Below are 25,431 nucleotides of genomic sequence, written 5' to 3'. Positions count from 1 at the left end.
ATTAAGGTGGGAAGTTATTAATGTGGGCTACCATTAGGAAGTTATTTAATCCCAGTTATTAGTAACCAGGGGGCTCTTGTACTAAAGAGTATTGAGCCCTTACCATGCAACTACTAAATGCTAACAGGCTACTGCAGAATTCGTTAAAGCATTTTGGGGTATACCGCCTATTTACACACACTAAATCATCCATTACCGATTTTTTTAACACCCAACACACAGTGAAGGTGACAAATTCACACTAAATGGCGCTCTCTGTACGTTCAAATCACTTATTAACATCCAAAACTCGACACAGGCTGTGTTTCGGCCACTAGGCCTGCATCAACAGTCTGAGAGGGATGTGTATTCACTTGAGTATCACACAATACAAAGCAGAAAGAACGTGGCCAACGCCAACTCTCAAATAGGGTTAAGTAATTATGCTGCTTTATCCAGTGCACCAGTCTTGTCTCAAATCCACAAAAGCTCAATTGCCACTGCCAACGCGGTTCATCATTTGGCTCTGCATAGTAAAGGAAAACGATTTTTTTATAAATGTTTTTTGGAGGGAGTGTGTCATGGGCAGAGAGTGGGTGCTTCCATGTTATGATTAGCAAGCACTACTTGGCTATCAGAGTTAACACGGGAACACTTCATGACTCCTAAATTCTTTGCAGGTACTGCGCACACAACTTGTAATTAAAACAAAAGAAAAAGCCCTAAAAAAAGCCACGTTCGATCTGGGCTTAGCACATGGGAAAATCCCTCATTAACCTGCAATAAGCCCAGATTCTGCTGCAGCTCAGCAGAACAACCCCTAGGTCTCATTGCATAAAATGCGAGCTGTGCTAAAATAGCATGTTAATGGTAAAATGACATGTCTTAAAAATGTTGATAACTATGCCCTTAATCTTCAGATAAATTGGTTTCTCAAATATGTCACTAAAAGGATTCTAGTTTCCTCCTAATAAAAGTAGTTTCTACTATAAAACAACATCTTTATAGGGACTCTGAGCAGCAATAAAGTGTTATACTATGCAGACAACATTTTTCTCGTAACACCATTCCTTTACTTTATTTAATTAAATCTCATAGACAAACGATTGAAGGTATAAATCCCCAGATTCTATATAACATAACTTAAATTATGGGCGCAAATATGGTTGTATTCTGGATTTGCGCACGCAACTTAATTAGTTAGCAAGCCAATCAGCACCGATAATTGCCACTTAAGCAATTATCAACACTAAACAACATTAAATAGAATTTTACGCAAAGAACAGTCTAAGCGCATTCTAAACGTGATGCGTGTAAATTCTAAGTCACATAGCTGAAAAAGGGGTGTGGCCTAGGGTTGTAGGCATTTCTCAAATCTATGTGTTGTTACAGAATACACATAGTCCACGCCTAATTTAGGCATAGGGTTTACTTGCGCACAGGGGCGTATCTGCGTGGGGCCCCCGTAGATTTGGCCCTGGACCCCCCTGCCAATGACCCTCTCCACCCTCCCTCCTGCCGCCAACCTGCCGTCACCTATCTTTGCTGGCGGGGGTCCCCAACCCCTGCCAGCCGATGTCCTCTCTTTTGTTGCAGCAAAGCTTCCTGTTCTGAGTCTGACGTCCTGCACATACTACGTGCAGGACGTCAGACGCAGAATTTGAAACTGAAGGAACCTTTGCTGCAACAGAAGAGAGGACCTTGGCTGGCGGGGGATGGGGTCTCCACCAGCTTTGCAACGGAAGGATCTTAGCTGGTGGGGGTTGGGGTCCCCCGCCAGCGACGGCGGCGGGGGAGGGTTGGTGGCAGAAGGGGGTGGAGAGGGTCGTCAGCAGGGGGGCTCAAAGTTGTGGGCGGGGGGGGGGGGCTAAAATGTGCCCCCTCACTGGCTCTGGCCCCCCCTCCCACCGAAGTCCAGATACGCCCCTGCTTGCGCGTAACTGCCTGTGACTAAATTTAGTCACGTGGATGGGGCATATTCTGTAATCTGCATGGAAATCTAGGCCTATTCTATAAAGTATGCTTAACTTTAGGTGTACTTTATAGAATACACCTAAACGTATTTTATTCAGCATTGATTTTTCAGGCGCCATATATAGAATCCTGCCTAAAGTGCTTCTGCATTGGAGCTTAGGCCATAAATATTTTTGGAAGAAATACTATGGGGGGGGGGGGGGGGGGGGGGGGGGTCACAGAACCTATTCAGTTTGATTTTATGATTAAGATTAAAAGCATTTCAAATTTTTGTAACAGTTTACTTTTTATGTTTTTATTGTAAACCGCTTTAAATTTTTTTGTAGGAAATGGTATATCAAGTAACTAAATTAAACTAAATCAAATTTTAAGTTCTCTCTCTCTTTATGTATATCTCTAATTATCTCTATTTATCTATATCTACGTTTTTTAGCCCACTAGTTCCTTCCTACTTCTTCTTTGGGATTCAAACTCAGTTGCTACTGGGCATGGAGCAATGAATTTTAATTTGCAAATAGCTGGGCTTTTTTCTTTCTCTCTCTATAACATCACCAAAATTTGTCTCTTCCTTTCTGAACACACTACCAAAGATCTCCCACTAAACCATCTCTCTCTCCTTAAATATGTTCAGAATTCTGCTGCATGATTTATATTGCATGTGTTGCTACGCTCATATTAGCCATCTCCTAAATTCACTTCATTGGCTCATTCCCTCATTCTGTTCAAACTCCTCTTATTGACTTACCCGTGCGTTCATTCTGCAGCTCTTCAGTATCTTTCCACTCTTATCTCTCCCTACGTCCCTCCCCGGAAACTCTGTTCATTGGGTAAGTCTCTCTTATCGATACTGTTCTTCTCCTCTGCCAACTCCAGACTCTAGTCCTTTAATCTTGCTGCTTTATATGCCTATTCTAAAAGACCACTTTTTTTGAGGCTGCTTTCAACTTCTAATTCCTAGTCACCTGTTCAGTACTCGTTTTAATCATTTCTACAATAAGTAATTCCCTAATCTCTTACTTGCCCTGTATGTCTGTCTTGAACAGATTGCAAACTCTGTTGAGCAGGGACTGTCTGGCAAAATGGCGGCTGAATAACGGGCTAAAGAACCGTTAGCTCCTGATGCCATCTCGGAGCTAACCATTGATCGGTTACATATTGGCTGTATATTGGCCTGATTTTGTTTGTGCCAGCTTCCTTCGTTGCTGCGGCGAACTGATTTTCTCCTTTTCACCTGTTCTGCTGCGGAAAATCGAGGGGGAGCTCCGGCCAACATAGCTCATCTCCTCCTGCGTGTCGTGGGCAGGCTGTCAGCTCGATCGCATCGTCAGTGCTCGTGTAGCCTGTGTCGTTGGTCTCGGGGGCCCTCGGGTAATCCGCCGGCGCTTGGCCGTGGATCGGCTCCTTACCGCTGGACCTGCGCCTGTTTTGGACTGGGGCGCCGTGAGTTATCGTCTGTCTAGTTGGATCTGCTCGTTGCTGCGGTTCCGCAGACCAGCTGCCGACTAACTGCAGTCTGACCTGTTTGTGCTGTGAGCGTTAGCATTTGTTCTTGGCTACAACTTCCCTGCTCTCTCTCCCAAGATTGACAACCTCCAGCTGGATCTCCCCCAGTTCCCATTTCATCTCTCCGGACCGCTCCTGCTTCTGGTACTCAGCCCGTTCACCAGCCATTGTTCATCGCTGCAGCGCCGTTGGGCTTCTAGCACCTCATCTCCTGGTCGCTGCTCCACTCGTTTAGGGTGCTGGTGGTCAGTACTGAAGCAGTTTTCAATGCAACTTGCACCATTTTGTTCCGGCTTGGCCAGTCCAGCCTCTTCACATCTTTTCCAGCCTTCCCCGATTCTAATCGTGGCCTGCTTCTTTCTCCTGGTCTGGATGGGTATTTCGCCAGCTCTCCATCATGGATTGCCATGCAGACAGTTGTCCTAGCTACTCTGAGCCATCTCAACATCTGGAGTCTAACGAAGACCAGCCTCTCTCTGACTGCCGTCTTCAGATAGTCTCTCTTCCCTTTCCCTGTTTCTTCTAACGCTGTTCCTTCTCTCCTGTTTCATGTAATTGTATTTGTACAACATTGTAAGCCATTTTGAGTCTGCATCCCTGTGGAAAAAAGTGGGATATAAATGTGCAAAATAAATAAATGTGTTTAGTGTACAGCATTGTGTACATCTAGCAGCACTATAGAAATGATAAGTAGTAGTAGTAGTAGTTTCTCCCCCAGACATCATAGCCGCAGACCTTGGCTGGAGCCAGCAGGCCTTTCTGGAACACCGCAATCGTGAGTCTTAAATCTGGACACTAGATACTGCCGTTGCTTGAAGACTAGCACTCTGCTCTCACACCCCAGGGGATGTAAATTTTGCCTCCACAACCTCACAAGCCACAGCAGGAAGGACTCGGAAAACCTAACCTGTGAATTGAGGTCAGGTCCTTCTGCACGGCTGTACAGCACTGGCACTGAGTCAGCAGGCTGGCCCCTAAAAACTGATAGTTTTATGCACTGATTTGACACCAGGGATGCTACAATAAACATTTCAATTAAATCACTCTACTTGAATCCTCTTTTACATGTTAATTAAAATATGAGTTCTGTGCATTGTTATCATGCTTTGGTAGTCACTCATTCCGTCTACCAGCTAAAAATAACATCACATTAGACTTTCTTAGCCTAGAAGGAGTGGAAAGAATAAAATGATTATGCTCAGCTATTCTCATTGGAAAGTCCTAAAAAACAGTGTAGTGAAAACCAAATGCCTAAAAACCTTTAAAATAAAAAAAGATTGAGGTGGTCAACCCATGTCATCATTTAGGAAATGAGACGTACCCCAAGGGGCAGAAATCCAGGGTCCAGTATAAGCTCATGGAGAACAACATTTTGGGTGACCATTAAGAAATCAAGATGAATTTTCAAAGGGGCCTATTTACTAAATAGTGTTAAGGTTTTTGCCATTAACATGCATTGATGAGAAGAAATAAAAATAAAAATAAAATATTTTGCATCTCATTATTCAATAACCTGCAGCAACTTAAATATAGCCACGATATTTTAAAAAAAGGACCATTAGGGCAAATAATGGGCCTTGTTTACTAAGGAGTGGAGGAGTGGCCTAGTGGTTAGAGCACCGGTCTCTCAATCCAGAGGTGGCCGGTTCAAATCCCACTGCTGCTCCTTGGGATCTTGGGCAAGTCACTTAACCCTCCATTGCCTCAGATTGTGAGCCCTCCTGGGACAGAGAAATATCCAGTGTACCTGAATGTAACTCACCTTGAGCTACTACTGAAAAAGGTGTGAGCAACATCTAAATAAATAAGGCACACTAGCATTTTAGTGCACGCTAATGCTAGAGACACCCATATATTCCTATGGGTGATTGCAGAAATAAAGGGTGGGAGAAAACAAAAATCTGTAATGTAAAAGAAAATAGAGACTATTGTCTACAGCTGTGAATATGCATTTGTGGCTTTGGAAATGCCCTAATTGTATCTCCTGAAAACACCTCTCTAAAATATTCTTTGCTGCCCAAAGACTCCATCCCATTTTTGCTTTTGAGAGAAACACACAGAGAAAGACCAGAATATGTCCAAAATGTTGTTCCTGCACAATTGGAAACATTTATATTAGAGAGACAAAATTTGGCCTCTCGCTGTTGTTGTGTTAATACCTAAATAGATGTAGAGGGGCATTTTCGATATGACGACTAAATCTGATTTTGGACGTTTTGCTGAAAATGTCCAAAAATCAAGTGACGAACATGGCCATTTTTGAAGCAGATAAATGTCTATCTTCTTGTTTCAAAAATGGCCATTTCCCAGACGTTTTCTGCTCAGTGCATTTTCAAAACCCTCCCCAAAAACGTCCAAGGGAAAAATGCATACAAAAAGCTATTGGGATGTATGGGGGGCGGGGGCAGAATTCTTAATAGAGTGGCTACACAGACATCCCAGCAGAGAAGTGGAGCACCCTAGGGGGCATTGCAATGAACTTCATATAAAAGGCCCATGGTACACATCTCACAGTTACACCTTTATATTGAATGTGGAGTCCTCCAAAACCCACCAAAAGCCTACTACACCCAACTATACACCACTACAATAACCCTTATGGCTGCAGGTGTCACCTATATGTGGGTACAGTAGGTTTTTGGTGGGTTTTGGTGGGCTCATACTTTCCATCACAAGCGTAACAGTTAGAGTAGGATATGGGATTGGGTTCCCTTCTCTATAGCCCACTGCACCGACAACTAGGTTACTCCAGGGACCTCTTTGCTGCTTTAATAGAACTGGCCATAACATCTGAAGCTGTCGTAGAGGCTGGTATTGTGATAAAGTCACCTCCAGGATAGTTGGGTTAAGGCAGTTTCAGTCTGAAATACAAGTCCCAGAAGGCATTGCAGGCAAGGAGCCAGAGTGGGAGATGAAGAACCCGGACTGGACTCCTAGCTGCAATCGGGGAAGACATGGGTGTAAGCTGGCAGGTTGTGTAGAGTGGCTGCCACTAGGCGGAAAGAGAGTTAGGAAACCCTGTGTGCAGGAGCTCATCATTGGTCTCATTAGTTTAATGCTCAACTCAGCTGGTATGGGTGTGGGGGAAGCTAATGGAAGGAGAATGATTGGTGGTGGTAGCTGAAGCCAGGGATTGATTAGGCAGGTGGGAAGGAGTCCCAGGAGAGCAGCAGTGGAGTTGACTTCAGTTCAGGAGAGAGAAGCAGTTGCAGGCTGAAAACCCTTGGGCAAGGAGGTCCCTAAAGTACTGAAGCAGGCTGAAATTCCTTGGGTGAGAGGAAGTCCCAAAAGTATTGAATTCACTGTGAAGCTGATGCAGGGGAAAACCCTTGGGAAGAAGGAGTCCCTAAAATATTGAACTCTCCTGAAGGTAAAAAGGATAGAAGGTAGAAACTGCTACTGGGTGACTGAACTGTGATGATGAACTGAAAGAACTGTTTGTCTGGGGAATTGAATTACTGTTTATTGTGCCTATTAGATTGTAAGCTCTTTGAGCAGGGACTGTCTTTCTTCTATGTTTGTACAGCGCTGCGTATGCCTTGTAGCGCTATAGAAATGCTAAATAGTAGTAGTAGTAGTAGTAGATGAAGAGCCCAGACTGAAGCCTGTAAGTCTGTATTGAATCCGGGTATGTGCTATGCTGCTATTGGAACTGTATACTAGAAACCTGCATGGAATAAAAGTTGTTAAGATTGAAGTTTTTCTTCACTGTACCGGGAGCCTGTGGCTGGAGGAGATTGTTCTATCCTTGGCTGCACAAGAGAGGTACCTGGTTACAGTATGTACTGTTTCTTTCACATCTTTGGGGGGGGGGGGGGGGAGGGAGGGGGTCAGTAACTACTGAGGTGGTAAGAGGGAGGGTCATGCCTTAATCCCTGCATTGGTCATCTGGTTATTTAGGGCACCTCTTTGTGACTTAGTCATGATTGAAACAGGTCTAGATCAAAACATCTGACATTTAGCCCTGGACGTTTTTGCTTTGTTTCATTATGGCAGAAAAACGTCCAAGTTCTGGGAACACCCAGATACTTACCCCCAAAACATCCCTTGTGATTTGGATGCACTGCAGACGAACTACATAGAACAACATCTTTAAAATGGGTTTCAAAAATAGAAATTTGTACGTTTTGGCAAAAAAACCAAACCCGTCCATCTGCCACTTTGTGCTGTTTTTTGGACGTTTTTCTGTTTCAAAAATGAGTTCCCTGTTGAACTAGGGGAAATTATAAAGTCTAATTAGTTATAGGTAAACGGGGCAATTCTATAACTGGTGCCCCAGTTTAGGAGCCCCAATGCCGTGACCTTAGCACCAATTCTGACACAGCATCTGGTACCAAGATTCCATTATAGAATATTAACAGACGTCAGCATTGGCGCACTCATGGTAGCTGTAAGTTGGCGTGCCCAGGTGCGCCAAGAGATGCACATAATTTATAGTATTCTATAAACTACATGCATAACTGGGACATTCTCTCATGGTCTGCACATGTTTCGCTCACGCGTATGCCCCCTTGCAGTTAGGCACTGTCAGGCTTATTATCGAAAGTGATCGCCGGCGTTCTTCCGACATAAATCGGGAGATGGCTGGCAATCTCGCAAAAGTGGCGAAATCGGTATAATTGAAAGCGTCATTTTTGACACCATCGCCGCTTTCCCGTCGCTGCGCCGGTGAAAGTTCAAGGGGGCGTGTCGGCGGCAAAGCGAAGGCGGGACATGGGCGTGGCTACCAGGTGGCCAGCTTTTGCAGAGAATGGAAAAAAAGAAAAGTGGCGTTAATCAGTATTTCGCCGGGTTTACTTGGTCCTTTTATTTTCACGACCAAGCCTCAAAAAGGTGCCCCAACTGACCAGATGACCACTGGAGGGAATGGGGGATGACCTCCCCGTACTCCCCCAGTGGTCACCAACCCCCTCCCACACGAAAAAAATAAAAATAAAGCACTTTTTTTTGCCAGCCTCTAATGTCATACCCAGGTCCCTGACAGCAGTATGCAAGTCCCTGGAGCAGTTTTTAATGGGTGCAGTGCACTTCAAGCAGGCAGACCCAGGCCCATTCCCCCCCTACCTGTTACACTTGTGGTGCTAAGTGTTGAGCCCTCCAAACCCCCCCCAAAACCCACTGTACCTACATGTAGGTGCCCCCCTTCACCCATAAGGGCTATGGTAATGGTGTAGAGTTGTGGGGAGTGGGTTTGGGGGGCTCAGCACCCAAGGTAAGGGAGCTATGCACCTGGGAGCTATTTGTGTATTTTTGTAACATTTTTAGAAGTGCCCCCTAGGGTGCCTGGTTGGTGTCCTGGAATGTCAGGGGGACCAGTGCACTACAAATGCTGGCTCCTCCCATGACCAAATGCCTTGGATTTCACCGGGTTTGAGATGGCCGGCATTTTTTCACATTATCGCTGAAAAACAAAACCGGCGATCTGAAACCCGGCGAACTCTGGCATTTGGCCGGGCTAAACCGTATTATGGAAAAAAAAGATGGCCGGCCATCTTTTTCGAAAATACGGTTCCAGCCAGCTGTTGCGCTACCGCCAAAATAGATTGCCGGCGACCTATTTCACTGGCGATGTTCGATTATGCCCCTCTATGGCACTTATAGAATACTGCCCCAGTGCACACGGGGGGGGGGGGGGTGTTCCTCATTATTTTCTTAAGAATTCTAAAATCTCAGAAAAAGTACTAAATAACTTAGGGGATGTTTTACTAAAGATTAGCTCGAGTTATCTGCAGCAGGACCCATTTTATTCCTATGGACCCTGCTGCAGATAACTCAAGCTAAGCTTTAGTAAAAGACCCCCTTAAAGAAGCTAGCCTACATACCTCTTAAGGTTGAAGATGAAAAAAAAAACCCCTTCCCTATATATAAATACTATGTCAATAAGCTCCATGTCAAAAAGGATTGGCTGAGGCTGTCCTGGTTTTATCCTGTTGCATGCATGGATACATACTTGAATTACAAGTTCACAGATGCACTGCTGATTGTAAACTACTTTGGTTTCCATTTTCAAAACTAAATTAAACGTCCTTAGCCTGTTTACTACAATGTGGAACAAACCTGGTCACCTCAGCCAAGCACGATATATTCTGTACCTGTAAAATACTGTCCATGGTCCAATATCCCTGTCCACATGGGGCTCTATTAACTAACTGAAATCCTGAGCATGAGTTTCCAGACTGTGATATGACACATCTTTAGGGCTTGAAAACACTTTCAGCTTATTTCCTGGCAACAGATTAAAAAAAAAACCACAGCCAAAGCGATCATCTGAAAATGGTACATATTCTTTACTTCAATAGTTCTTACTCACATTATCTTGGACCAGAAATGTGTGAGCTGGCCTCTAAATAACATTTGTCCAAAGCTGAACTCGGAATTAGCTAAATTCTTAACCCTACTTAAGTGCTACATGGGGTTACTTCATGCGTCAGTAATGGCTGAGTCACTATGACTCAGCTAAACTGCACAAAACAGACAAGAAGCTACACAATACAGAGGAGTGACTGGACCATCATGATCATAATTAAAACACATACAATGGAACACAGTTATGTGAAAGGACAATGGACACAGCATAATACTTGCCAGAGGAATCCATTCGGAAACCAGTCCTGGGTGGCACTTGTTCTGAATAGAAAAATGGGGAATTAAATGTGCAACATACATATATTTCTATATAAATACAGCACCACTTTCTCTGTTGTGTAAATGATAAAAATGGAGGGGGGTAAATATTCAGATGGCAGTGTAATGTCCAGATAGACAATGCTGGGCCATGGCCAGGCACCGGCACTGATATCTGGGTTTGTGTGTCTGGCTAGCCCTTATCCGGTTAAGTGCGATATTCAGCACTTAACCACTATGGATTTGGAAAACTTAGGGTTAACATTTCTAGTCTGAAAACTTGTTAGAAAATTAGCATACGCTAACGCTAGAGACACCCATATATTCCCATGGGTGTCTCTAGCATTAGCACGTGCTAAAAACACTAGCACACCTTAGTAAACAGGGCCCTTAGGCAATTAAGTGCTGCATACTGGCACTTAACTGCATAAGTACCGACTCTGCCCCTGGACTGCCCACAAAATAGCTGGCCATGACTTTAGTGGTTAGTGCTGATAGTCAGCGGAACTAACCAGGTAAGTGTTGTTGAATATTCCTTGATAGCTCCACACAAGTGATTTAACTGGCCAGGAGCCTGTCCTGCCCGGTTAAAACAGCTCTGAATATTGACCCTGGAATCTCCATTTCTAGTCAAATTTCAGTTATACTGTATTTCCTTTGGGCTTCAGTGTGTCCATGGAATCAGCTATTGAATTGCATCTGTCTCTCGATTCGTGCGTCTTATGCTTATGACAAAACAATTTTGCTATAGTTTTTATTTTGCGATTAAAGTTTTTTTAGTTAACTGTGAGCTTTTGAAGAAGGCTCCTGTTAGGTGATACTGATGCCAACGTTCGGCTCATGAGCCTCAACTCAACAACTAGTGCATAAAAAGTTATCTGCTTCAAAAACTATTAAAATAGAAAATGTCTTTTCTTTCACACATAAGTGTTGACCTTTACAAATAGATTGCGCATACAATTAAATGTAGAAGATGGAAACATATGAAACACATTTTTTTCAGGGAAAAGAGATAATACAATCATTAAAACAGAGGACTGGAAAAGACCTCATGAACACATCTAGCCCACTCCTTCCCTCCAGACAGGAAGTACTACAGCAAAACCAACTCATATATATCTATTTGTCTAGTCTTGGTTTTAACCTGGCTAGCATTCTTTGACTCCAGAACTTTCAAGTCCAGTTGCGTTTTGACTTCCACCATCTGCCACTGTCAGTTGGAAGGCTCCAAAGCTGAAGCAGCAAGGGACTTGGTTCCGTGTAATGTGACTTGTCTCTGTTTCTCTTACGTCCAACCCAGCACATTATTATTCAGTTTCAAATTTACCTTTCATGGCCAAGTTTACAGAAAAAGTGATAGATGGCCACTTAATTGATTTCCTAAACAAATGTTCTTCAACTCAATCTGGATTTCTTAAAGGACACAGACCAGTGACAACTCTAAGAGCTATGATCTTTGAGATAATGATGCAACCAGATGCCGGAAAAGATGCTCTTTTACTTTGCAGTTTTTGATCTCACTGATCATCAGCTCTTGCTATCAAGACTAGAAGATGTACATATACAGGAAACAGCTTTAAAATTGTGTTCATTTGCTCATCTTTGTGCAATATACCTACTTCTGACTTATGATGAATACAATATTTCAATTTCCTAGCAATTCATTGTGCAAATTCATTCGACTCCTCAATCTCAATGAAAGCTCGACTTAAAGTGGTTGTGCAGTCTGCTTTTTCTGTCTCAGACTGCTGAATAAGCTTAAGCCAATGCTATCTGTGAATGATTTTAGGACAGTCCTTGAAATCTTATTTTTTACTAAACTAGACTATTGTAACACACTTTATCTTGGTCTACCACAGATAAAGTTAAAAGTCCTACAACTTGTGCAGAATGCTGCTACACGGCTTTTGACTAGTACTCCTCACCACAGTCACATCTTACCCGATCTTAAGCTCTTGCATTGCTGCCTGTGAGTTATCGGATATTCAGATCAGATTTAAAATTCTAGCCTTAATACATAAGGCTTCCGCAGCCAAATACTGCTCATTATCCCTGTACCATTATACAACTCTATCAACATGCAGGAGCACTTAGGTCTGAAAAGACCCTGACATTATCCATTCCATCTCTGGCTAAGGTCTATTTTGAGGAAACTAGATGTTGTACCTTCTCTATTGCTGAGCTTTATGAGTATAACAGACTCCTCATTGACCTTAAGATTTCCTCAGACATGTCAATGTTTAAGGAACAGCTGAAGGCATATATATGGTTCTTTTCCCAAGCATTTGATGATGACAATTTTTCTAGTTAATGCTTTCTACATCAACAGGATTTTTGATTTATATTAATGATGCTGGGTTCGGCTATGCAGGATATATAACATTATGGCCCTTTTCAGTTATCTGTATGTTAATTGTCTTGTTTTAATCCTTTGTATGCTTGTTTTTGTTTTGTTTTTATTACTATTATGTATGCATTTTTGCACTCTGCGTCATAGAAATAAATAACTAAATAAATGAATAAATAAAAAAGGTTTAGGCCTTTCTTAGAACAATCTTTCCAGGTTCCTTGGGGTAGGAAATTTAATTACCACACCCCCTGGATTGTGATGTCCCTCAAGGGCCCATCTTGTCACCAACCCTCTTCATTTCTCCCTGGCTGCACTTAGAATTGTGGAATAAATGGATATTTTTATGCAGGTGATATTCATCTGTTGATTTCTATGGATGATGATGAAGCTGCAGCACTGGCAAAAATTTAATATGTATTTGTGGACACAGTATCTACATAGTAACATAGTAGATGACGGCAGAAAAAGACCTGCACGGTCCATCCAGTCTGCCCAACAAGATTACTCATATTTGCTGCTTTTTGTGTATACCCTACTTTGATTTGTACCTGTGCTCTTCAGGGCACAGACCGTATAAGTCTGCCCAGCACTAGTCCCGCCTCCCAACCACCAGCCCCGCCTCCCTCCACCGGCTCTGGCACAGACCGTACAAGTCTGTCCAGCACTATCCCTGCCTCCCAACCACCAGCCCCGCCTCCCGATCCTGACTACTACTACTACTACTACTACTTAACATTTCTAGAGCACTACTAGGGTTACGCAGCGCTGTACAATTTAACAAAGAGAGACAGTCCCTGCTCAAAGAGCTTACAATCTAATAGACAAGTGAACGGTCGGTCCGATAGGGGCAGTCAAATTGGGGCAGTCTGGATTCACTGAACGGTAAGGGTTAGGTGCCGAACGCAGCATTGAAGAGGTGGGCTTTAAGCAAAGACTTGAAGATGGGCAGGGAGGGGGCTTGGCGTAAGGGTTCAGGAAGGTTGTTCCAAGCATAGGGTGAGGCGAGGCAGAATGAGCGGAGCCTGGAGTTGGCGGTGGTGGAGAAGGGTACTGAGAGGAGGGATTTATCCTGTGAACGGAGGTTACGGGCGGGAACGTAAGGGGAGATGAGGGTAGAGAGGTAGTGAGGGGCAGCAGACTGAGTGCATTTGTAGCTCCTGAGGATCCATTCCTTCGGCACAGAATTCCTTTATGCTTATCCCACGCATGTTTGAATTCCGTTACTGTTTTCATTTCCACCACCTCCCGCGGGAGGGCATTCCAAGCATCCACCACTCTCTCCGTGAAAAAATACTTCCTGACATTTTTCTTGAGTCTGCCCCCCTTCAATCTCATTTCATGTCCTCTCGTTCTACCACCTTCCCATCTCCGGAAAAGGTTCGTTTGAGGATTAATACCTTTCAAATATTTGAACGTCTGTATCATATCACCCCTGTTTCTCCTTTCCTCCAGAGTATACATGTTCAGGTCAGCAAGTCTCTCCTCATACGTCTTGTAACGCAAATCCCATACCATTCTCGTAGCTTTTCTTTGCACCGCTTCAATTCTTTTTACATCCTTAACAAGATACAACCTCCAAAACTGAACACAATACTCCAGGTGGGGCCTCACCAACGACTTATACAGGGGCATCAACACCCCCTTTCTTCTGCTGGTCACACCTCTCTCTATACAGCCTAACAACCTTCTAGCTACGGTATCTTGGCTGCTGGCAACCAAACTAAAACTAAATCCCCTCAAATAAGAAGCAACTTGTCATTCCAGAGGTATCTATTTAAGGTATTCTGACAGAAATGAAAGTATTAGTGTAAATGATAGAGATTTTGCTGGATAATCATCTTAATTCTATCCCGCAGGTATGTACATTTGTCAAAAAGTCCTTATTTGCCTTGAAGAAGATTCATGCTGTGAACTCATTTCTAGACTCAGAGGATCTTCTCACTCTAATACATGTTAGTAATTAATCATCACCAGCAACAACAACACAATGAATTCATCTAACCCAGAACACTGACGGGCAACTTGTTTACGATACTAAAAACGCAAATCATGTCACTCCACTTCTGAAGGAGCTGCACTGGCCACCACTTCTGGAGAATTTCAACCCAATTGAAGTTGGAAACAATTACACAGAAGGCATTGCGAAAGCCTTATCGCTTCCGTCCCATCTGTCTCTCTGCAGGCAAAATAACTTTCTGAAAATTTTACAGAATGGGACGAAACTTGGCATAGCGGTTTGAAAATTGGGCCAGCTCAGAACAGGAGTTCCAAGAAATAAGGATCCCCCACAAAATGGCCCAATGCATTTCTATGGGAGAAGCATTTTCAGCTCCTGTATCATAGAAACAAAGTTGAACTGAAACACAGCAATTGGGGAATTGCTCCTTTCAGGGACGTAGCCAGACAACAGATTTTGGGTGGGCCTAGACAAGAATTGGGTGGGTACCAAGTGTTCTCCCCCCCCCCTCAAAAAAATGGGAAAATGCTTCTTTCCACCTTGGCAGCAGGAATGCACTGAAAACTGAGCATGTGCAGGAGCCGGTGTTGTGGAGAGTAGCGTTTTCGTTACCATCAGGGGAAAATCTTCAGCTGGTGGAGCTTGGGATTCCCACCAGTTACCACTAAACATGTGCTACTGTTGGGTGGGCCTGAGCCATAAATGGGTGGGCCCTGGCCCACCCAAGCCCACCTGTGGCTACGCCACTGGCTCCTTTCAAGCTGCCTCTCCCCATTCTATACTCTCTCTACCCCTAATTGCCCCTATATCCCAAAACTACCACCAAACTGAACTCCAATTCCCCAAACTACCCCTCCCAATAACTCCTCTGTCACCCTCAACTTCCCCCTAGCAACTGCTCCGCCCCCACAATTATACCACATAACTGCTCCATCACCCCCAAACTACCCCCTGCAAGTACCCTTAGCCCCCATAGCTACCCCTCAGAGACATAGCACCTGCACAGCACACACACACACACACACACACATACATACAGGGATTATAAATAATTCCCTATCTGTTATGGGATATATTGTTATTTATTCTGATTTATATGTCATTTTGTTGCTGTTTCTCTTTGGTCGCTATTTATATTGCCAACTAATATCTGTTTCCATGGGCAGGGTCAGATTAATGTATTGCCAATCTAGGCAATGCTTTCAGCCCAAACACTTAGGGGGCCTGTAAGACGTGCTCAGGACTCAGGAGATCAGGACTGCCAACTGTCTGGCTTGTTCCTGGATTCAACAGATTTCGGCACTGATGTCTAGAAGGTAGAAGGTTGGCTAATGTGCCTGGAAATTTTTCTGAGTTTTAAATCTCTGTCTGCAGTTCTCTAATCCTGAGTCCCTGCTGCCTGACTGACCCTGCTCTGCCTGCTTCCAAAGTAACTAGCAGCAGAGGCTGGGCGTAGAATCCAACCAATGGCAATGCACTGGGGGTGGAACTCCAGTCGCAGGAAAGGAGGAGGTGAGTGGGGAAAGTTCTTGAGCTGTACAAGTAAAGTTTCTGCATGTGCTATGGGACAGCAGAGAAACGAACCCCCTCCCTCCCCCCCAATGTTCCCTGTATATTTGTATGTGAGAACCAGTTTCAACAGCTGCAGCATACATACGCTGATTCACTGTAACACAGCGATGAAGGGATTGCGCTTTTCAAACTGCCCTCTCCTCTCATCTGCTCTCTCACACAGTCGTACAGAACACATATAGATACACATATGCAATCATGTATACACACAAAACAATAAATGCACAGACACACAAAACCATGCACTCACTCACACACCCACATAAACACAAACATACAAAATAGACACACACACACAAACACACACATATACAGAGGGCATGGAAAGAATTCCATGAGTCATGCTCTGCATGTTTCTCCTACTTGTTCAGACATTTCAGGTCTTGCAGTCAAATATTCCACATTATACTGTTTCCCTTATTACACCCCTTATTCCTCCTCTTGACTCCTTTGAATATCTCAGAATAATCTATTGTATGTTCCACCTCCGTTGGTGCTTATGTTAGAAACCACTCAAGGAGTAATTTTGGCTACTTGGCTCTATCACTTTAGAACTCACTTCCAGGTGATTTGAGGAACGATGCTTCTTAAAATAAATTTAAATCAGGAAGGAAAACCCAGCTATTCTCTTTAGCTTTTGGAACTAAGCACATCAACAGGTGCTCAATTCCTGCAAGGTACAGTCTTTCAAGTTGATAGTCAAAGCAATTTAAATGGGCAGCAGAGCCTCCTGACTAGCCGCTGATACTCAGCAACACTTAACCAGACAGTGCCGCTGAATTTCGGCATTCAGAGACCATGCTGAAAGTGGGCATTTGAGGGGTGGCACAAGGGGTGGAGCCGGGAATTATGTGGGTGCTGGCAGCTGCTTAGGTAATTAACTGGGCATGTAGGACCGCAAAAATGCAGTCCTACTGTCATGGTTGTGGCCGTGCCCTTATGTTCAGACTTACTGTTTCTTTGTATCTAGCTCCGTGACCTCTCGTCTGCATTTTTCCCTGTTGTTGTTCTTCCTGTTAGCCAAGCCTCGCTTTGGTGTCCCTGAAGCCAAGCCTTGCTTTGGTCTCCCTGCTTCTGCTTCATTTCCTACTTGTGACATCATCAGCCTACTCCTTTACAAGGACCCAGGGAGCTTTTCTACGTTGCCTATTTTCCTTTTTCTTGTTGTACTGTTCTTTGATTCTGGGGGAATTAGTCTTCTTGTTATGCTATGCCTTTGGGCACAGCCCAGAGCCCTGTGTGAGTGGTTTTGGTTTGCTCTCAAGCAAAGCCCTTTTCTGTTTCTCTGTGTGTGTTGTTCTGGTTTTAACCTGTATGGATTACTTGTTTGTTAACTTTGCTCCTCAAGCAAAGTCCTGTTCTGTGTGTGGTTCTGGTCTGAACCTGAATAGATTCTTTTCTTGTTTCTAGGCTCTCTAGCTTAAACCTGTTTTGTTTCCTTGTGTGGTTTCCCTTGTTACCTTTCACTCTTCAGAGAGCTGGTTGTTGCCAGCCCAGCTGCATTTCTCGATTACTTTGCCTTCACAGCCTAGCTGCTTTAATTGATTACCTTGCTCCCGTGCAGCTGGGTATGCTCTCTCTGCCTGTCTTTCCCTTCCCTATCTGGCTGTGTGTACTGGCTGAGTTTTGGTAAGAACATTGTTTGTTTTTTTTCCTTTGTATGCTTTATACCTTTGACTGCAGCGCAAGCCCTGCTTCTTTCTGATGTGTATGTAAAGGCAGCTTTCCCTGTTTGCTTGATTTTCCCTTTGTTTCTACTGTCTGTTATTTGATTCTGTGGCACAGCCTTGTGTATTCCTATAGGTGGTTTTCCTTTACCTTTTCCCTGAGTGCTGTAAGGTACAGCCTAGAGTGTTCCTATGAGTGGCTTCCCCTTTTCCCTGAGTGCTGTAAGGTACAGCCTAGAGTGTTCCTATAAGTGGCTTTCCCTTTTCTCTGAGTGCTGTAAGGTACAGCCTACAGTGTTCCTATGAGTGGCTTCCCCTTTTCCCTGAGTGCTGTAAGGTACAGCCTAGAGTGTTCCTATGAGTGGATTCCCCTTTTCCCTGAGTGCTGTAAGGTACAGCCTTGAGTGTTTCTATGAGTGGGTTCCCCTTTCCCTGAGTGCTGTAAGGTACAGCCTAGAGTGTATTCCTATAGTTGGCTCCCCTTTTCCCTTGAGTGCTGTGTGGCACAGCCTAGTGCATTACTATGAGTGGTTTCCCTTTTTCCTTGAGGGCCTAGTGGCACACCATCGAGTATTCCTTTGAGTAGCTTCCCTTTTCCCTGAGTGCTGTATGGTACAGCTTAGAGTGTTCCCTCATGAGTGGCTTCCCTTATCCTTGAGTTCTGTATGGCATAGCCAAGTTCTGTTCCTGTTGTGTGTTTGAGCCAGGCTCTGCCCCTGCGCTGTGTTTGAGTTAGTGTCATGTCCCCTACCTCAATGCAAGCGGCGTCCTCAGGCTGCATGGGGTCCCGTCGACATGCACACTTGACTGGCACAGCCCTGAGCCATGTGTGTATAGTTCTTCTCTGGCTGCATGCTCCTTGATTGCTTTGCTTCCATGCACCTGAGTCTGCTCTCTCTCTCTCTGCCTGGCTTCCCTTGCTTCTCTCCTATTGGTCTTCTGGTTCCTCCTTCCCCTGCTCTTGTCCTATAGCTGTGCTTCTTCTTCCTGCTGGTCCCAGACGCCAGCACTTTATCAGCTGAGCTCTTCCTGGACTCCATGCTTCGGCTTCTACTTTGGTAGGTGTTACTTGCTCAGTAGTGTGTTTCTTCTCTACTTTGTCCCTCGTTGCTGACTTTGCCTGTGCCTGGATTACTCTCTTGCCTGCTGCCTGCCTTCTGACTTTGCCTGTACCTGGATTACTCTCTTTACCTGCTGCCTGCCTACTGACTTTGCCTGTACTTGGATTACTCTCTTGACCTGCTGCCTGTCTACTGAATTTGTTCGCACTTGGATTACTCTCTTGACCTGCTGCCTGCCTTTTGACTTACCTGTGCCTGGATTACTCTCTTGCCTGTTGTTTGCCTACTGACATTGCCTGTTCCTGGATTACTCCCTTGCCTGCTGCCTGCCTATTGACTTTGCCTGTACCTGGATCACTCTCTTGCCTGCTGCCTGTCTGGTCATTATGTTCACCACCCCGCATCCTGCTCCATCTCATAAGCCCTGCAGGCCGCCCGCACCTATGGGCTCAACCTCTGGGGAACGGGTCAACGTAGGTGAAACCCGGGGTTGCCCGGCCGCCAAGCAGAACCTGGTCCAAGTACCGGGCTCAGCAGCGCTATACTTGGTACAAGAACTCACAAGTCTGACAGTTAGTTCTATCCCTGTTCCCAGTCAAGCCAAGCCAAGTCCATTCCAGAATCTGTTCCAGTCAAGCCAAGTCTGTTCCAGAATCCTGCTCCAGCCAAGCCAAGCCCGTTCCAGAATCCTGCTCCAGCCAAGGCAAGCCTGTTCCAGAATTCTGTTCCAGCCAAGCCCGTTCCAGAATCCTGTTCCAGCCAAGCCTGCTCCAGAATCCTGTTCCAGTCAAGCTAAGCCAAGCCTGTTCCAGAATCCTGTTCCAGCCAAGCCTGAGAATCCTGAACCCTGTTCCAGCCAAGCCTGTTTGAGAATCCTGAATCCTGCTCCAGCCTTGTGTATTGTCTTGCTTGTTGCTTGTCTTGAGTGTGCTCTATTTGCCATGTCTGGTATCCTGTTTGTATTCAATGCCTGGTTCGCCTCTGCTCTATGCCTCCCCAGAGGACTTGTCTGCTGCAGCCTGGCTGCAGCCCAAGGGCTCACCATCCCGGGTTCCGTGACACCTACCTTTGCTTGGTTAGCTGTAGAGGTGCTGGCACTGAATATTGGCTGGTACCTGCATAACTACTGGATTGCAGCCTCAAGCTGCTCTGCCCTCCCTCGCTCGCCCTCAAATATAGTCTGATCCTTTTACTTCCCTCCCCTTGAGCACAGGGATGTAGCCAGACCTCACGGTGGGAGGGGGCCAGAGCCTGAGGTTGGGGGCACATTTTGAGTGCCGACCCCCACCGCCACACCTCGTCGCCTCAACTCCTTGCCTCCCCCCCCCGCCGCCTCGCCTCCCTCCCCACCGCCTCGCCTCCCTGCCGCTTCCCATCACGGCTTCATTGCTCCCCCCGTAAGAACAAATACCTTTGCTGGTGGGGGTCCCTAAGCCCCGCCAGCTGAAGCCTTCTTCAGCTCCGGTCTCTGGCGCAGCCGCGTTCGCTGTCCTGCTCTTCTTTCTTCTTGGTCCTCCTGTGCACGCTGACACTCCTTCTCAGTCTCAAGTAAAGGCATGTCAGCATGCGCAGGAGTACCAAGAAGAAAGAAGAGCAGGGCAGCAAACGCGGTGCTGAAGAAGGCTTCGACTGGCAGGGGTTGGTGCCCCCTGTAGCTATGCCCCTGCTTGAGCATAGTCTGGTCCCTCTCTCTCCTGCCCCCTGAGCATAGTCTGATCCCCCTTCCTCCCAAGCATAGTCTGATTGCCCTCTCTCCTGCCCCTCTATAAGTCTGCCCCGGCCCTCCCTCCCTCTAGCAAACCCTGATCTCTATCCCTAGCAAAGCCTTCTTTTCTAGCAAATCCTGATCACCCTTCTAGCCCTCTCTCCTCTAGCAAAGCTCAACCCCTCCTCCTAGCCCAGCCCCCTAACAAAGCCCAAACCCCTCCTAGTCTTTCCCCCCTCTAGAAAAGCCTACTTCCTCCTGGCCCTCCCCTAAGAAAGCCTGATACCCCCTCTCTTGCAAAGCCTGATACCCTTTCCAGCCCTCCTCACCCAGTAAAGCCCAATCCCGCCTCCAGCAAAGCCAAAACCCCCTAGCAAAGTCTGACCCTCCCCTTCAGGCCCCCCCTCCCCTAAGTCATGGCAGGCCTCCCTAAAGAGGCCTGGTGATCTAGTGGTGGTTGGGTAGAAATGAACCTCATCACTCTTGACCCTCACAGCTCCCATTAAAAATTGCTGCCACGACCTCTAGCGGTAGTCTCACGGTACTACTGCTAGAAGCTGGCTTGACTTTGAATATCCCGGGCTAATTTAGCTGGTGACAATCAGTGTTTTAAAAAACTCTGGCTGAATATTGGCAAGTTTATGCATACGCGTAACTTGTTGATTTACGCTAGCTGTAAAATATGCTATTCCTTTCCTTTAGACTTGTTGGATGGTAGCAGAGGGACTCAATGTTCTTGAGTTATTTGTATTGTTGTACAATTGTAAGACGCTCCTCAACTGGCCAGTAGGTGGTCCAGGATTGTTCTCTGGGGCGATAATCACTGACTCTGCAGGGCTCTCTGCCTAGCAATCTGCTCGTGATTTCTTTTCACGCAGTCTCTCAACTCTGCTCCGCTACGGTGAGACAATCTTTATTTTCATTGTATAAACCAAGAAGAGGCACCCAGGAACCCACATTAGAACATCACTTTCATGCCCTTAATAATGCAAGAAGGAAAAATGTGGTTAAGGAATTAAACAATTTTTTTTTGGTGATACTTCTTTTTGTACAATCTCAGTCTAGCAATGTCAAAAACAAGCTTTTCTCTAATAGTTATTTTGCTCTAACAGCTGAAGCATAATACATTACACTGATTTCCCTAAGAGGAAAATGAACTGAGTTCCTATTAGAAAAAGATTGGCAGCTTTTCACCGTGAGGATTTGTGATCGCTTTACCCACGGGTGCATGATTGATGCCTCACTACACAGCATTCCGGGCAAGCTATATTTCATAAACTGCACACTTACATCAACTGCTGTAGTTAACAATGAATGCCAGCAAGCTTTCCTCTTTATGTCTTTTTGTGTTTTGACAAAATTGCAAATGGAAATGTTGAACAAAATATGAAAATGGATTCTTTTAACATGCTGACACCATTGCTAACGTAAACTGAGTAGACCCTACGCTGGATGTGCTTTGTAAACTAAAATGGATTTACCCAGAGCTTTAGAAAGACAGTTAGATGGTATATAAAACAAAAAAAAAAAACTATGTTCCATACATATCCAAAGAGGTTTATGATCAACAAGAGTAATTAAGTTGATTTGAATAACGAGACTTATGGGCTACAGATCTATGCTTCACCACTGACCTCAGGGTTACATTTAGTTGTAATAATGGCTACCAGTGACTACCATCCTCTCTTGGATGTATTCATTATGAATCTTGTCCTACTATGGGCCAAAACCAAAAACTTTTAGGGCTTCAATCAAATGTTTTAGTGTCTCTATTATCCTCTATGTAGACTAGCTATGAATGTAACACAACACTGCAATCCGTATTCCAACTCCCCTCCCTCTACTAGAGCATTTCATTGGTTTGGCTTGCATTGTTCACCACTTTTTTGAAGCACAACTGCAGTTCCTTAAAAACTGGCAACAAAAATGCAACAATTCTAAAAATCGGCTGCCAGCTTATAGAATTTTATTTATTTATTTAAAAATGTACAACCTGCACTATCTATAATTCCAGGCGGGGAACAAAACAGTACTTAATAAAATGTGAACAAACAATAAAAACAATACGTAACTAAACATTTTTTTTAGTCTTACTAAAAATATCATTATGCAAGAGGGCTTTGAAAGATAGTCTTTCACTTCGTGCCAGAAAACAACCTGGAAACACTGGGCATGTAGTGGCCCTCATAGCTCGCTGGTGTGCCCCTCTTTACTAACCAGAGTGGAGCAGAGGTTATATTTACATAAAAACAATTATATTTTGCTTCTTAAAGGTATAAACTAAACTCCGTCCCATTTTTGGATCGATAACTTTGGTCCTATAATGACTTATTTTTACATCAAAAATGATCCATTCAAGTGCCATGAATTTAATAGTAGGATACTTATGTGGTCAGTGTCAGGTTTCTCGTGGAACCTCTGGGTTAAGTGAGCCCCTGGATCACTGCCGAGGAGTGGCAGTGGCAGGAGAATCATCCAAACACAAGACAAGGCAGAACAGACGTACCGGCAAACCCAGGACTGGAACTCCCAGACGGAGACTGCAGCCGAGGCAACTCAAGCTGGAACAAGCAGGACAGGAAATTAGCCCAAACTTCACCTGCACTTGACCGCCATTCCTCAGGGGTTGAGCCCCTGGGTGCAGGCGGCCGGCAGGACTTACCGGACAGGGCAGGAAGGCTGAACCGCAGGAAACAGCAGGAAGAAGAAACCAGAAAACAAGCCGGGTCTAGGCAGGCAGCAGACAGTAGAATAAACCAGGAGACAGGCCGGGTCAAGGCAGGCAGCAGACAGTCGAATAAACCAGGAGACAAGCAGGGTCAAAGCTGTAACCGGGAAAAACTCAGCAGCACTGCAACTAACTCTCACCAAAGGAAACTCCTCTGAGGACCTCTGTTGCAAGGCAAACTAGAAAACTTCCCAGGTGATTAATAAAGGCAGCCTACAAGGGAGTTCACCAGGTACGGGTACTGCTTGGTTCCAAAAAACTCCCAGAACAATCTGGAAGGCTGGAAGATCCGGACCGGACCAGAATATCTTCTGGAACATGGGAAACGGCAAGCCATAGGTTCACAGCAGCTACCAGGTCTAACCACTGGGGGGCGAGGTGACCGAGAGCAAGGAACCTGGGCACAACTGTGACAGTCAGCCAAGCAGATGTCTGCATAAGTTCTTCTGAATATTGACCTCAGCATCTTTCTGTAAATGTTAATGCATAATTGCTATTCATATTTAGTTGTTTTTTTTTTTTTTTTTTTTACAGATTCACAATAAGAAAACAATGAATATGGCAGGTGCAACAGTCTGGGAACCAACTTAGTCAGTATTTTTAATACCACATTTGGCAGAAATAATAGTTTCCCTCTATCCCTGCCATTATTTTTGCCAACTTCACTCACCAACCTATCACGGTGGGAGGGTCGTCCTCCTTCCATCTATACATAATTTCTACTTTTGCTTCTGTAATGTAAAAATAGAAAAAATCAATACAAAAAATTCAAGTTAAAAATAAAAAAAGAAATAACAGCTTCCCAAAGGTTTCCAGTAACCTTTGTTTTTGGAATCTCTTCCCACTGTTCTTTTTATGGCTCTTCCACACAGCAAATATTCTTAGATCTCCTTCCACATGCTGCATGTTTGAGATCTCCCTACAGATTTTCAGTAATATTCAAGTCTAGGGATTATGAAAGCCATTTCTAAACTTTTTAATCTTTCTTTCCTGTAGGTACTTCATATCCAACCTCTATTCAGAAAGAAGCAGAAAAATAAAAAGTGACGGGCCTAGACGAAAGTTGGTGAACTGCAACGCATTTATTAAGATGGGACCAGACATGGCCCATGATTTGGGCAACAGTGCCTGTGTAAGGGATCAGTATCTCTCAGATTCACTAAATAGACAAACACACAAATTCTATACATGGTGCCTTACGTTGTGCGCACTAATTTGGCCGCACGGCCAAAGTGTATGCAAAACTTAATTGATTAACTAGCCAATCAGCACCGATAATTGGTGCTTAACCAATTAGCGACACTAACTGGCTTTAATTAGAATTTACGCGCACAACTTTCTAGGCGGTGGGCGTAAATTCTAATGCACACAGTCAAAGAGGGGACGTGGCCATCAGCATGGAATGGGCGGGCTGTGGGTGTTTCAAAAAACTATGCGCACTAATATAGAATACACCCGAAGTGCGCCTAACTTAGGTGCAGGCATTTAGGCCTGGTTTTAGGTGTCCTAAATGGGTGCGCCTAAATTTTAGTTGCAAGAACGGGAGTGTGAGAACATATTTTATAAGCTACGCCTAACTTTAGGCATTGTTTATAGAATCACGCTAACCGTGTGGCTTTAAGGCGCCATATATAGAGAATTTTGCCTAAAGTGCTACACGTACGTTACAAGGTGTTAAAACCAACAGTAATGCACTGGACTTCCTTATATTGGCTTATGTAGCGCCATATTAATCTCACAGCAAAAAAGCTGTCCCAGCTTTATCTGAAGAGCTAAACGGGAACTGATCTGAATATTGGTGAGTTTAAGGCAACCCTTAAGACCCACTTGGATAGACAAACATATGAGCAGCCCAACTGACATTTCTCCTTTGTCTCTTAGTCCTGCTGGTGGCCTGTGTTGGGGTACTGAGTCTGCACTCTTGGCTGTGGTTCTCTACTGCTTTTGCTCTCCTCTGTGACGACTGTATGTCTGTTTCTCTTTTTCTTCTTTACTACTGAATTTGTAGTTCTTTTCTTGCTATGGTCTTCTTGTGGATAGTTTTTGATCATTGTAAACTGCTGAGATGGTACGTCCCTTCGGGGGTATATCAAATACAGATCAACATGAACATTAGTACCCCCAAAGTTTTTTTTTTTTTATTATAGTGTAAACAAATGTGCCTTAAAGAAGACATTGGCAGTCAGCAGTGCTGTAGCGAGGGCTAATGGCACCCGGGGCGGGTCGCCGCTGCGCACCCCCCCCCCCCGGGTGCAGCACGGCGCGACCCCCCCCCTCTGCGGCGCACCCCCCCTGGAGCGCAACCCCCCCC

At 44.8% G+C, this 25,431-nt stretch overlaps 1 protein-coding gene across 1 annotated transcript in view; it reads right to left on the bottom strand.

The window, feature by feature from the left end:
* MAGI2 (membrane associated guanylate kinase, WW and PDZ domain containing 2) overlaps positions 1–25,431 on the bottom strand; it is a 1,230,330-nt gene that overhangs the window by 194,124 nt on the left and 1,010,775 nt on the right. The gene's annotated exons all lie outside the window — the stretch shown is intronic.

The sequence above is a fragment of the Microcaecilia unicolor genome, chromosome 10, assembly GCF_901765095.1.
Source record: "Microcaecilia unicolor chromosome 10, aMicUni1.1, whole genome shotgun sequence".
Classification (NCBI taxonomy): Eukaryota; Metazoa; Chordata; class Amphibia; order Gymnophiona; family Siphonopidae; genus Microcaecilia; species Microcaecilia unicolor.
This window is presented reverse-complemented; position numbering and strand designations above follow the sequence as displayed.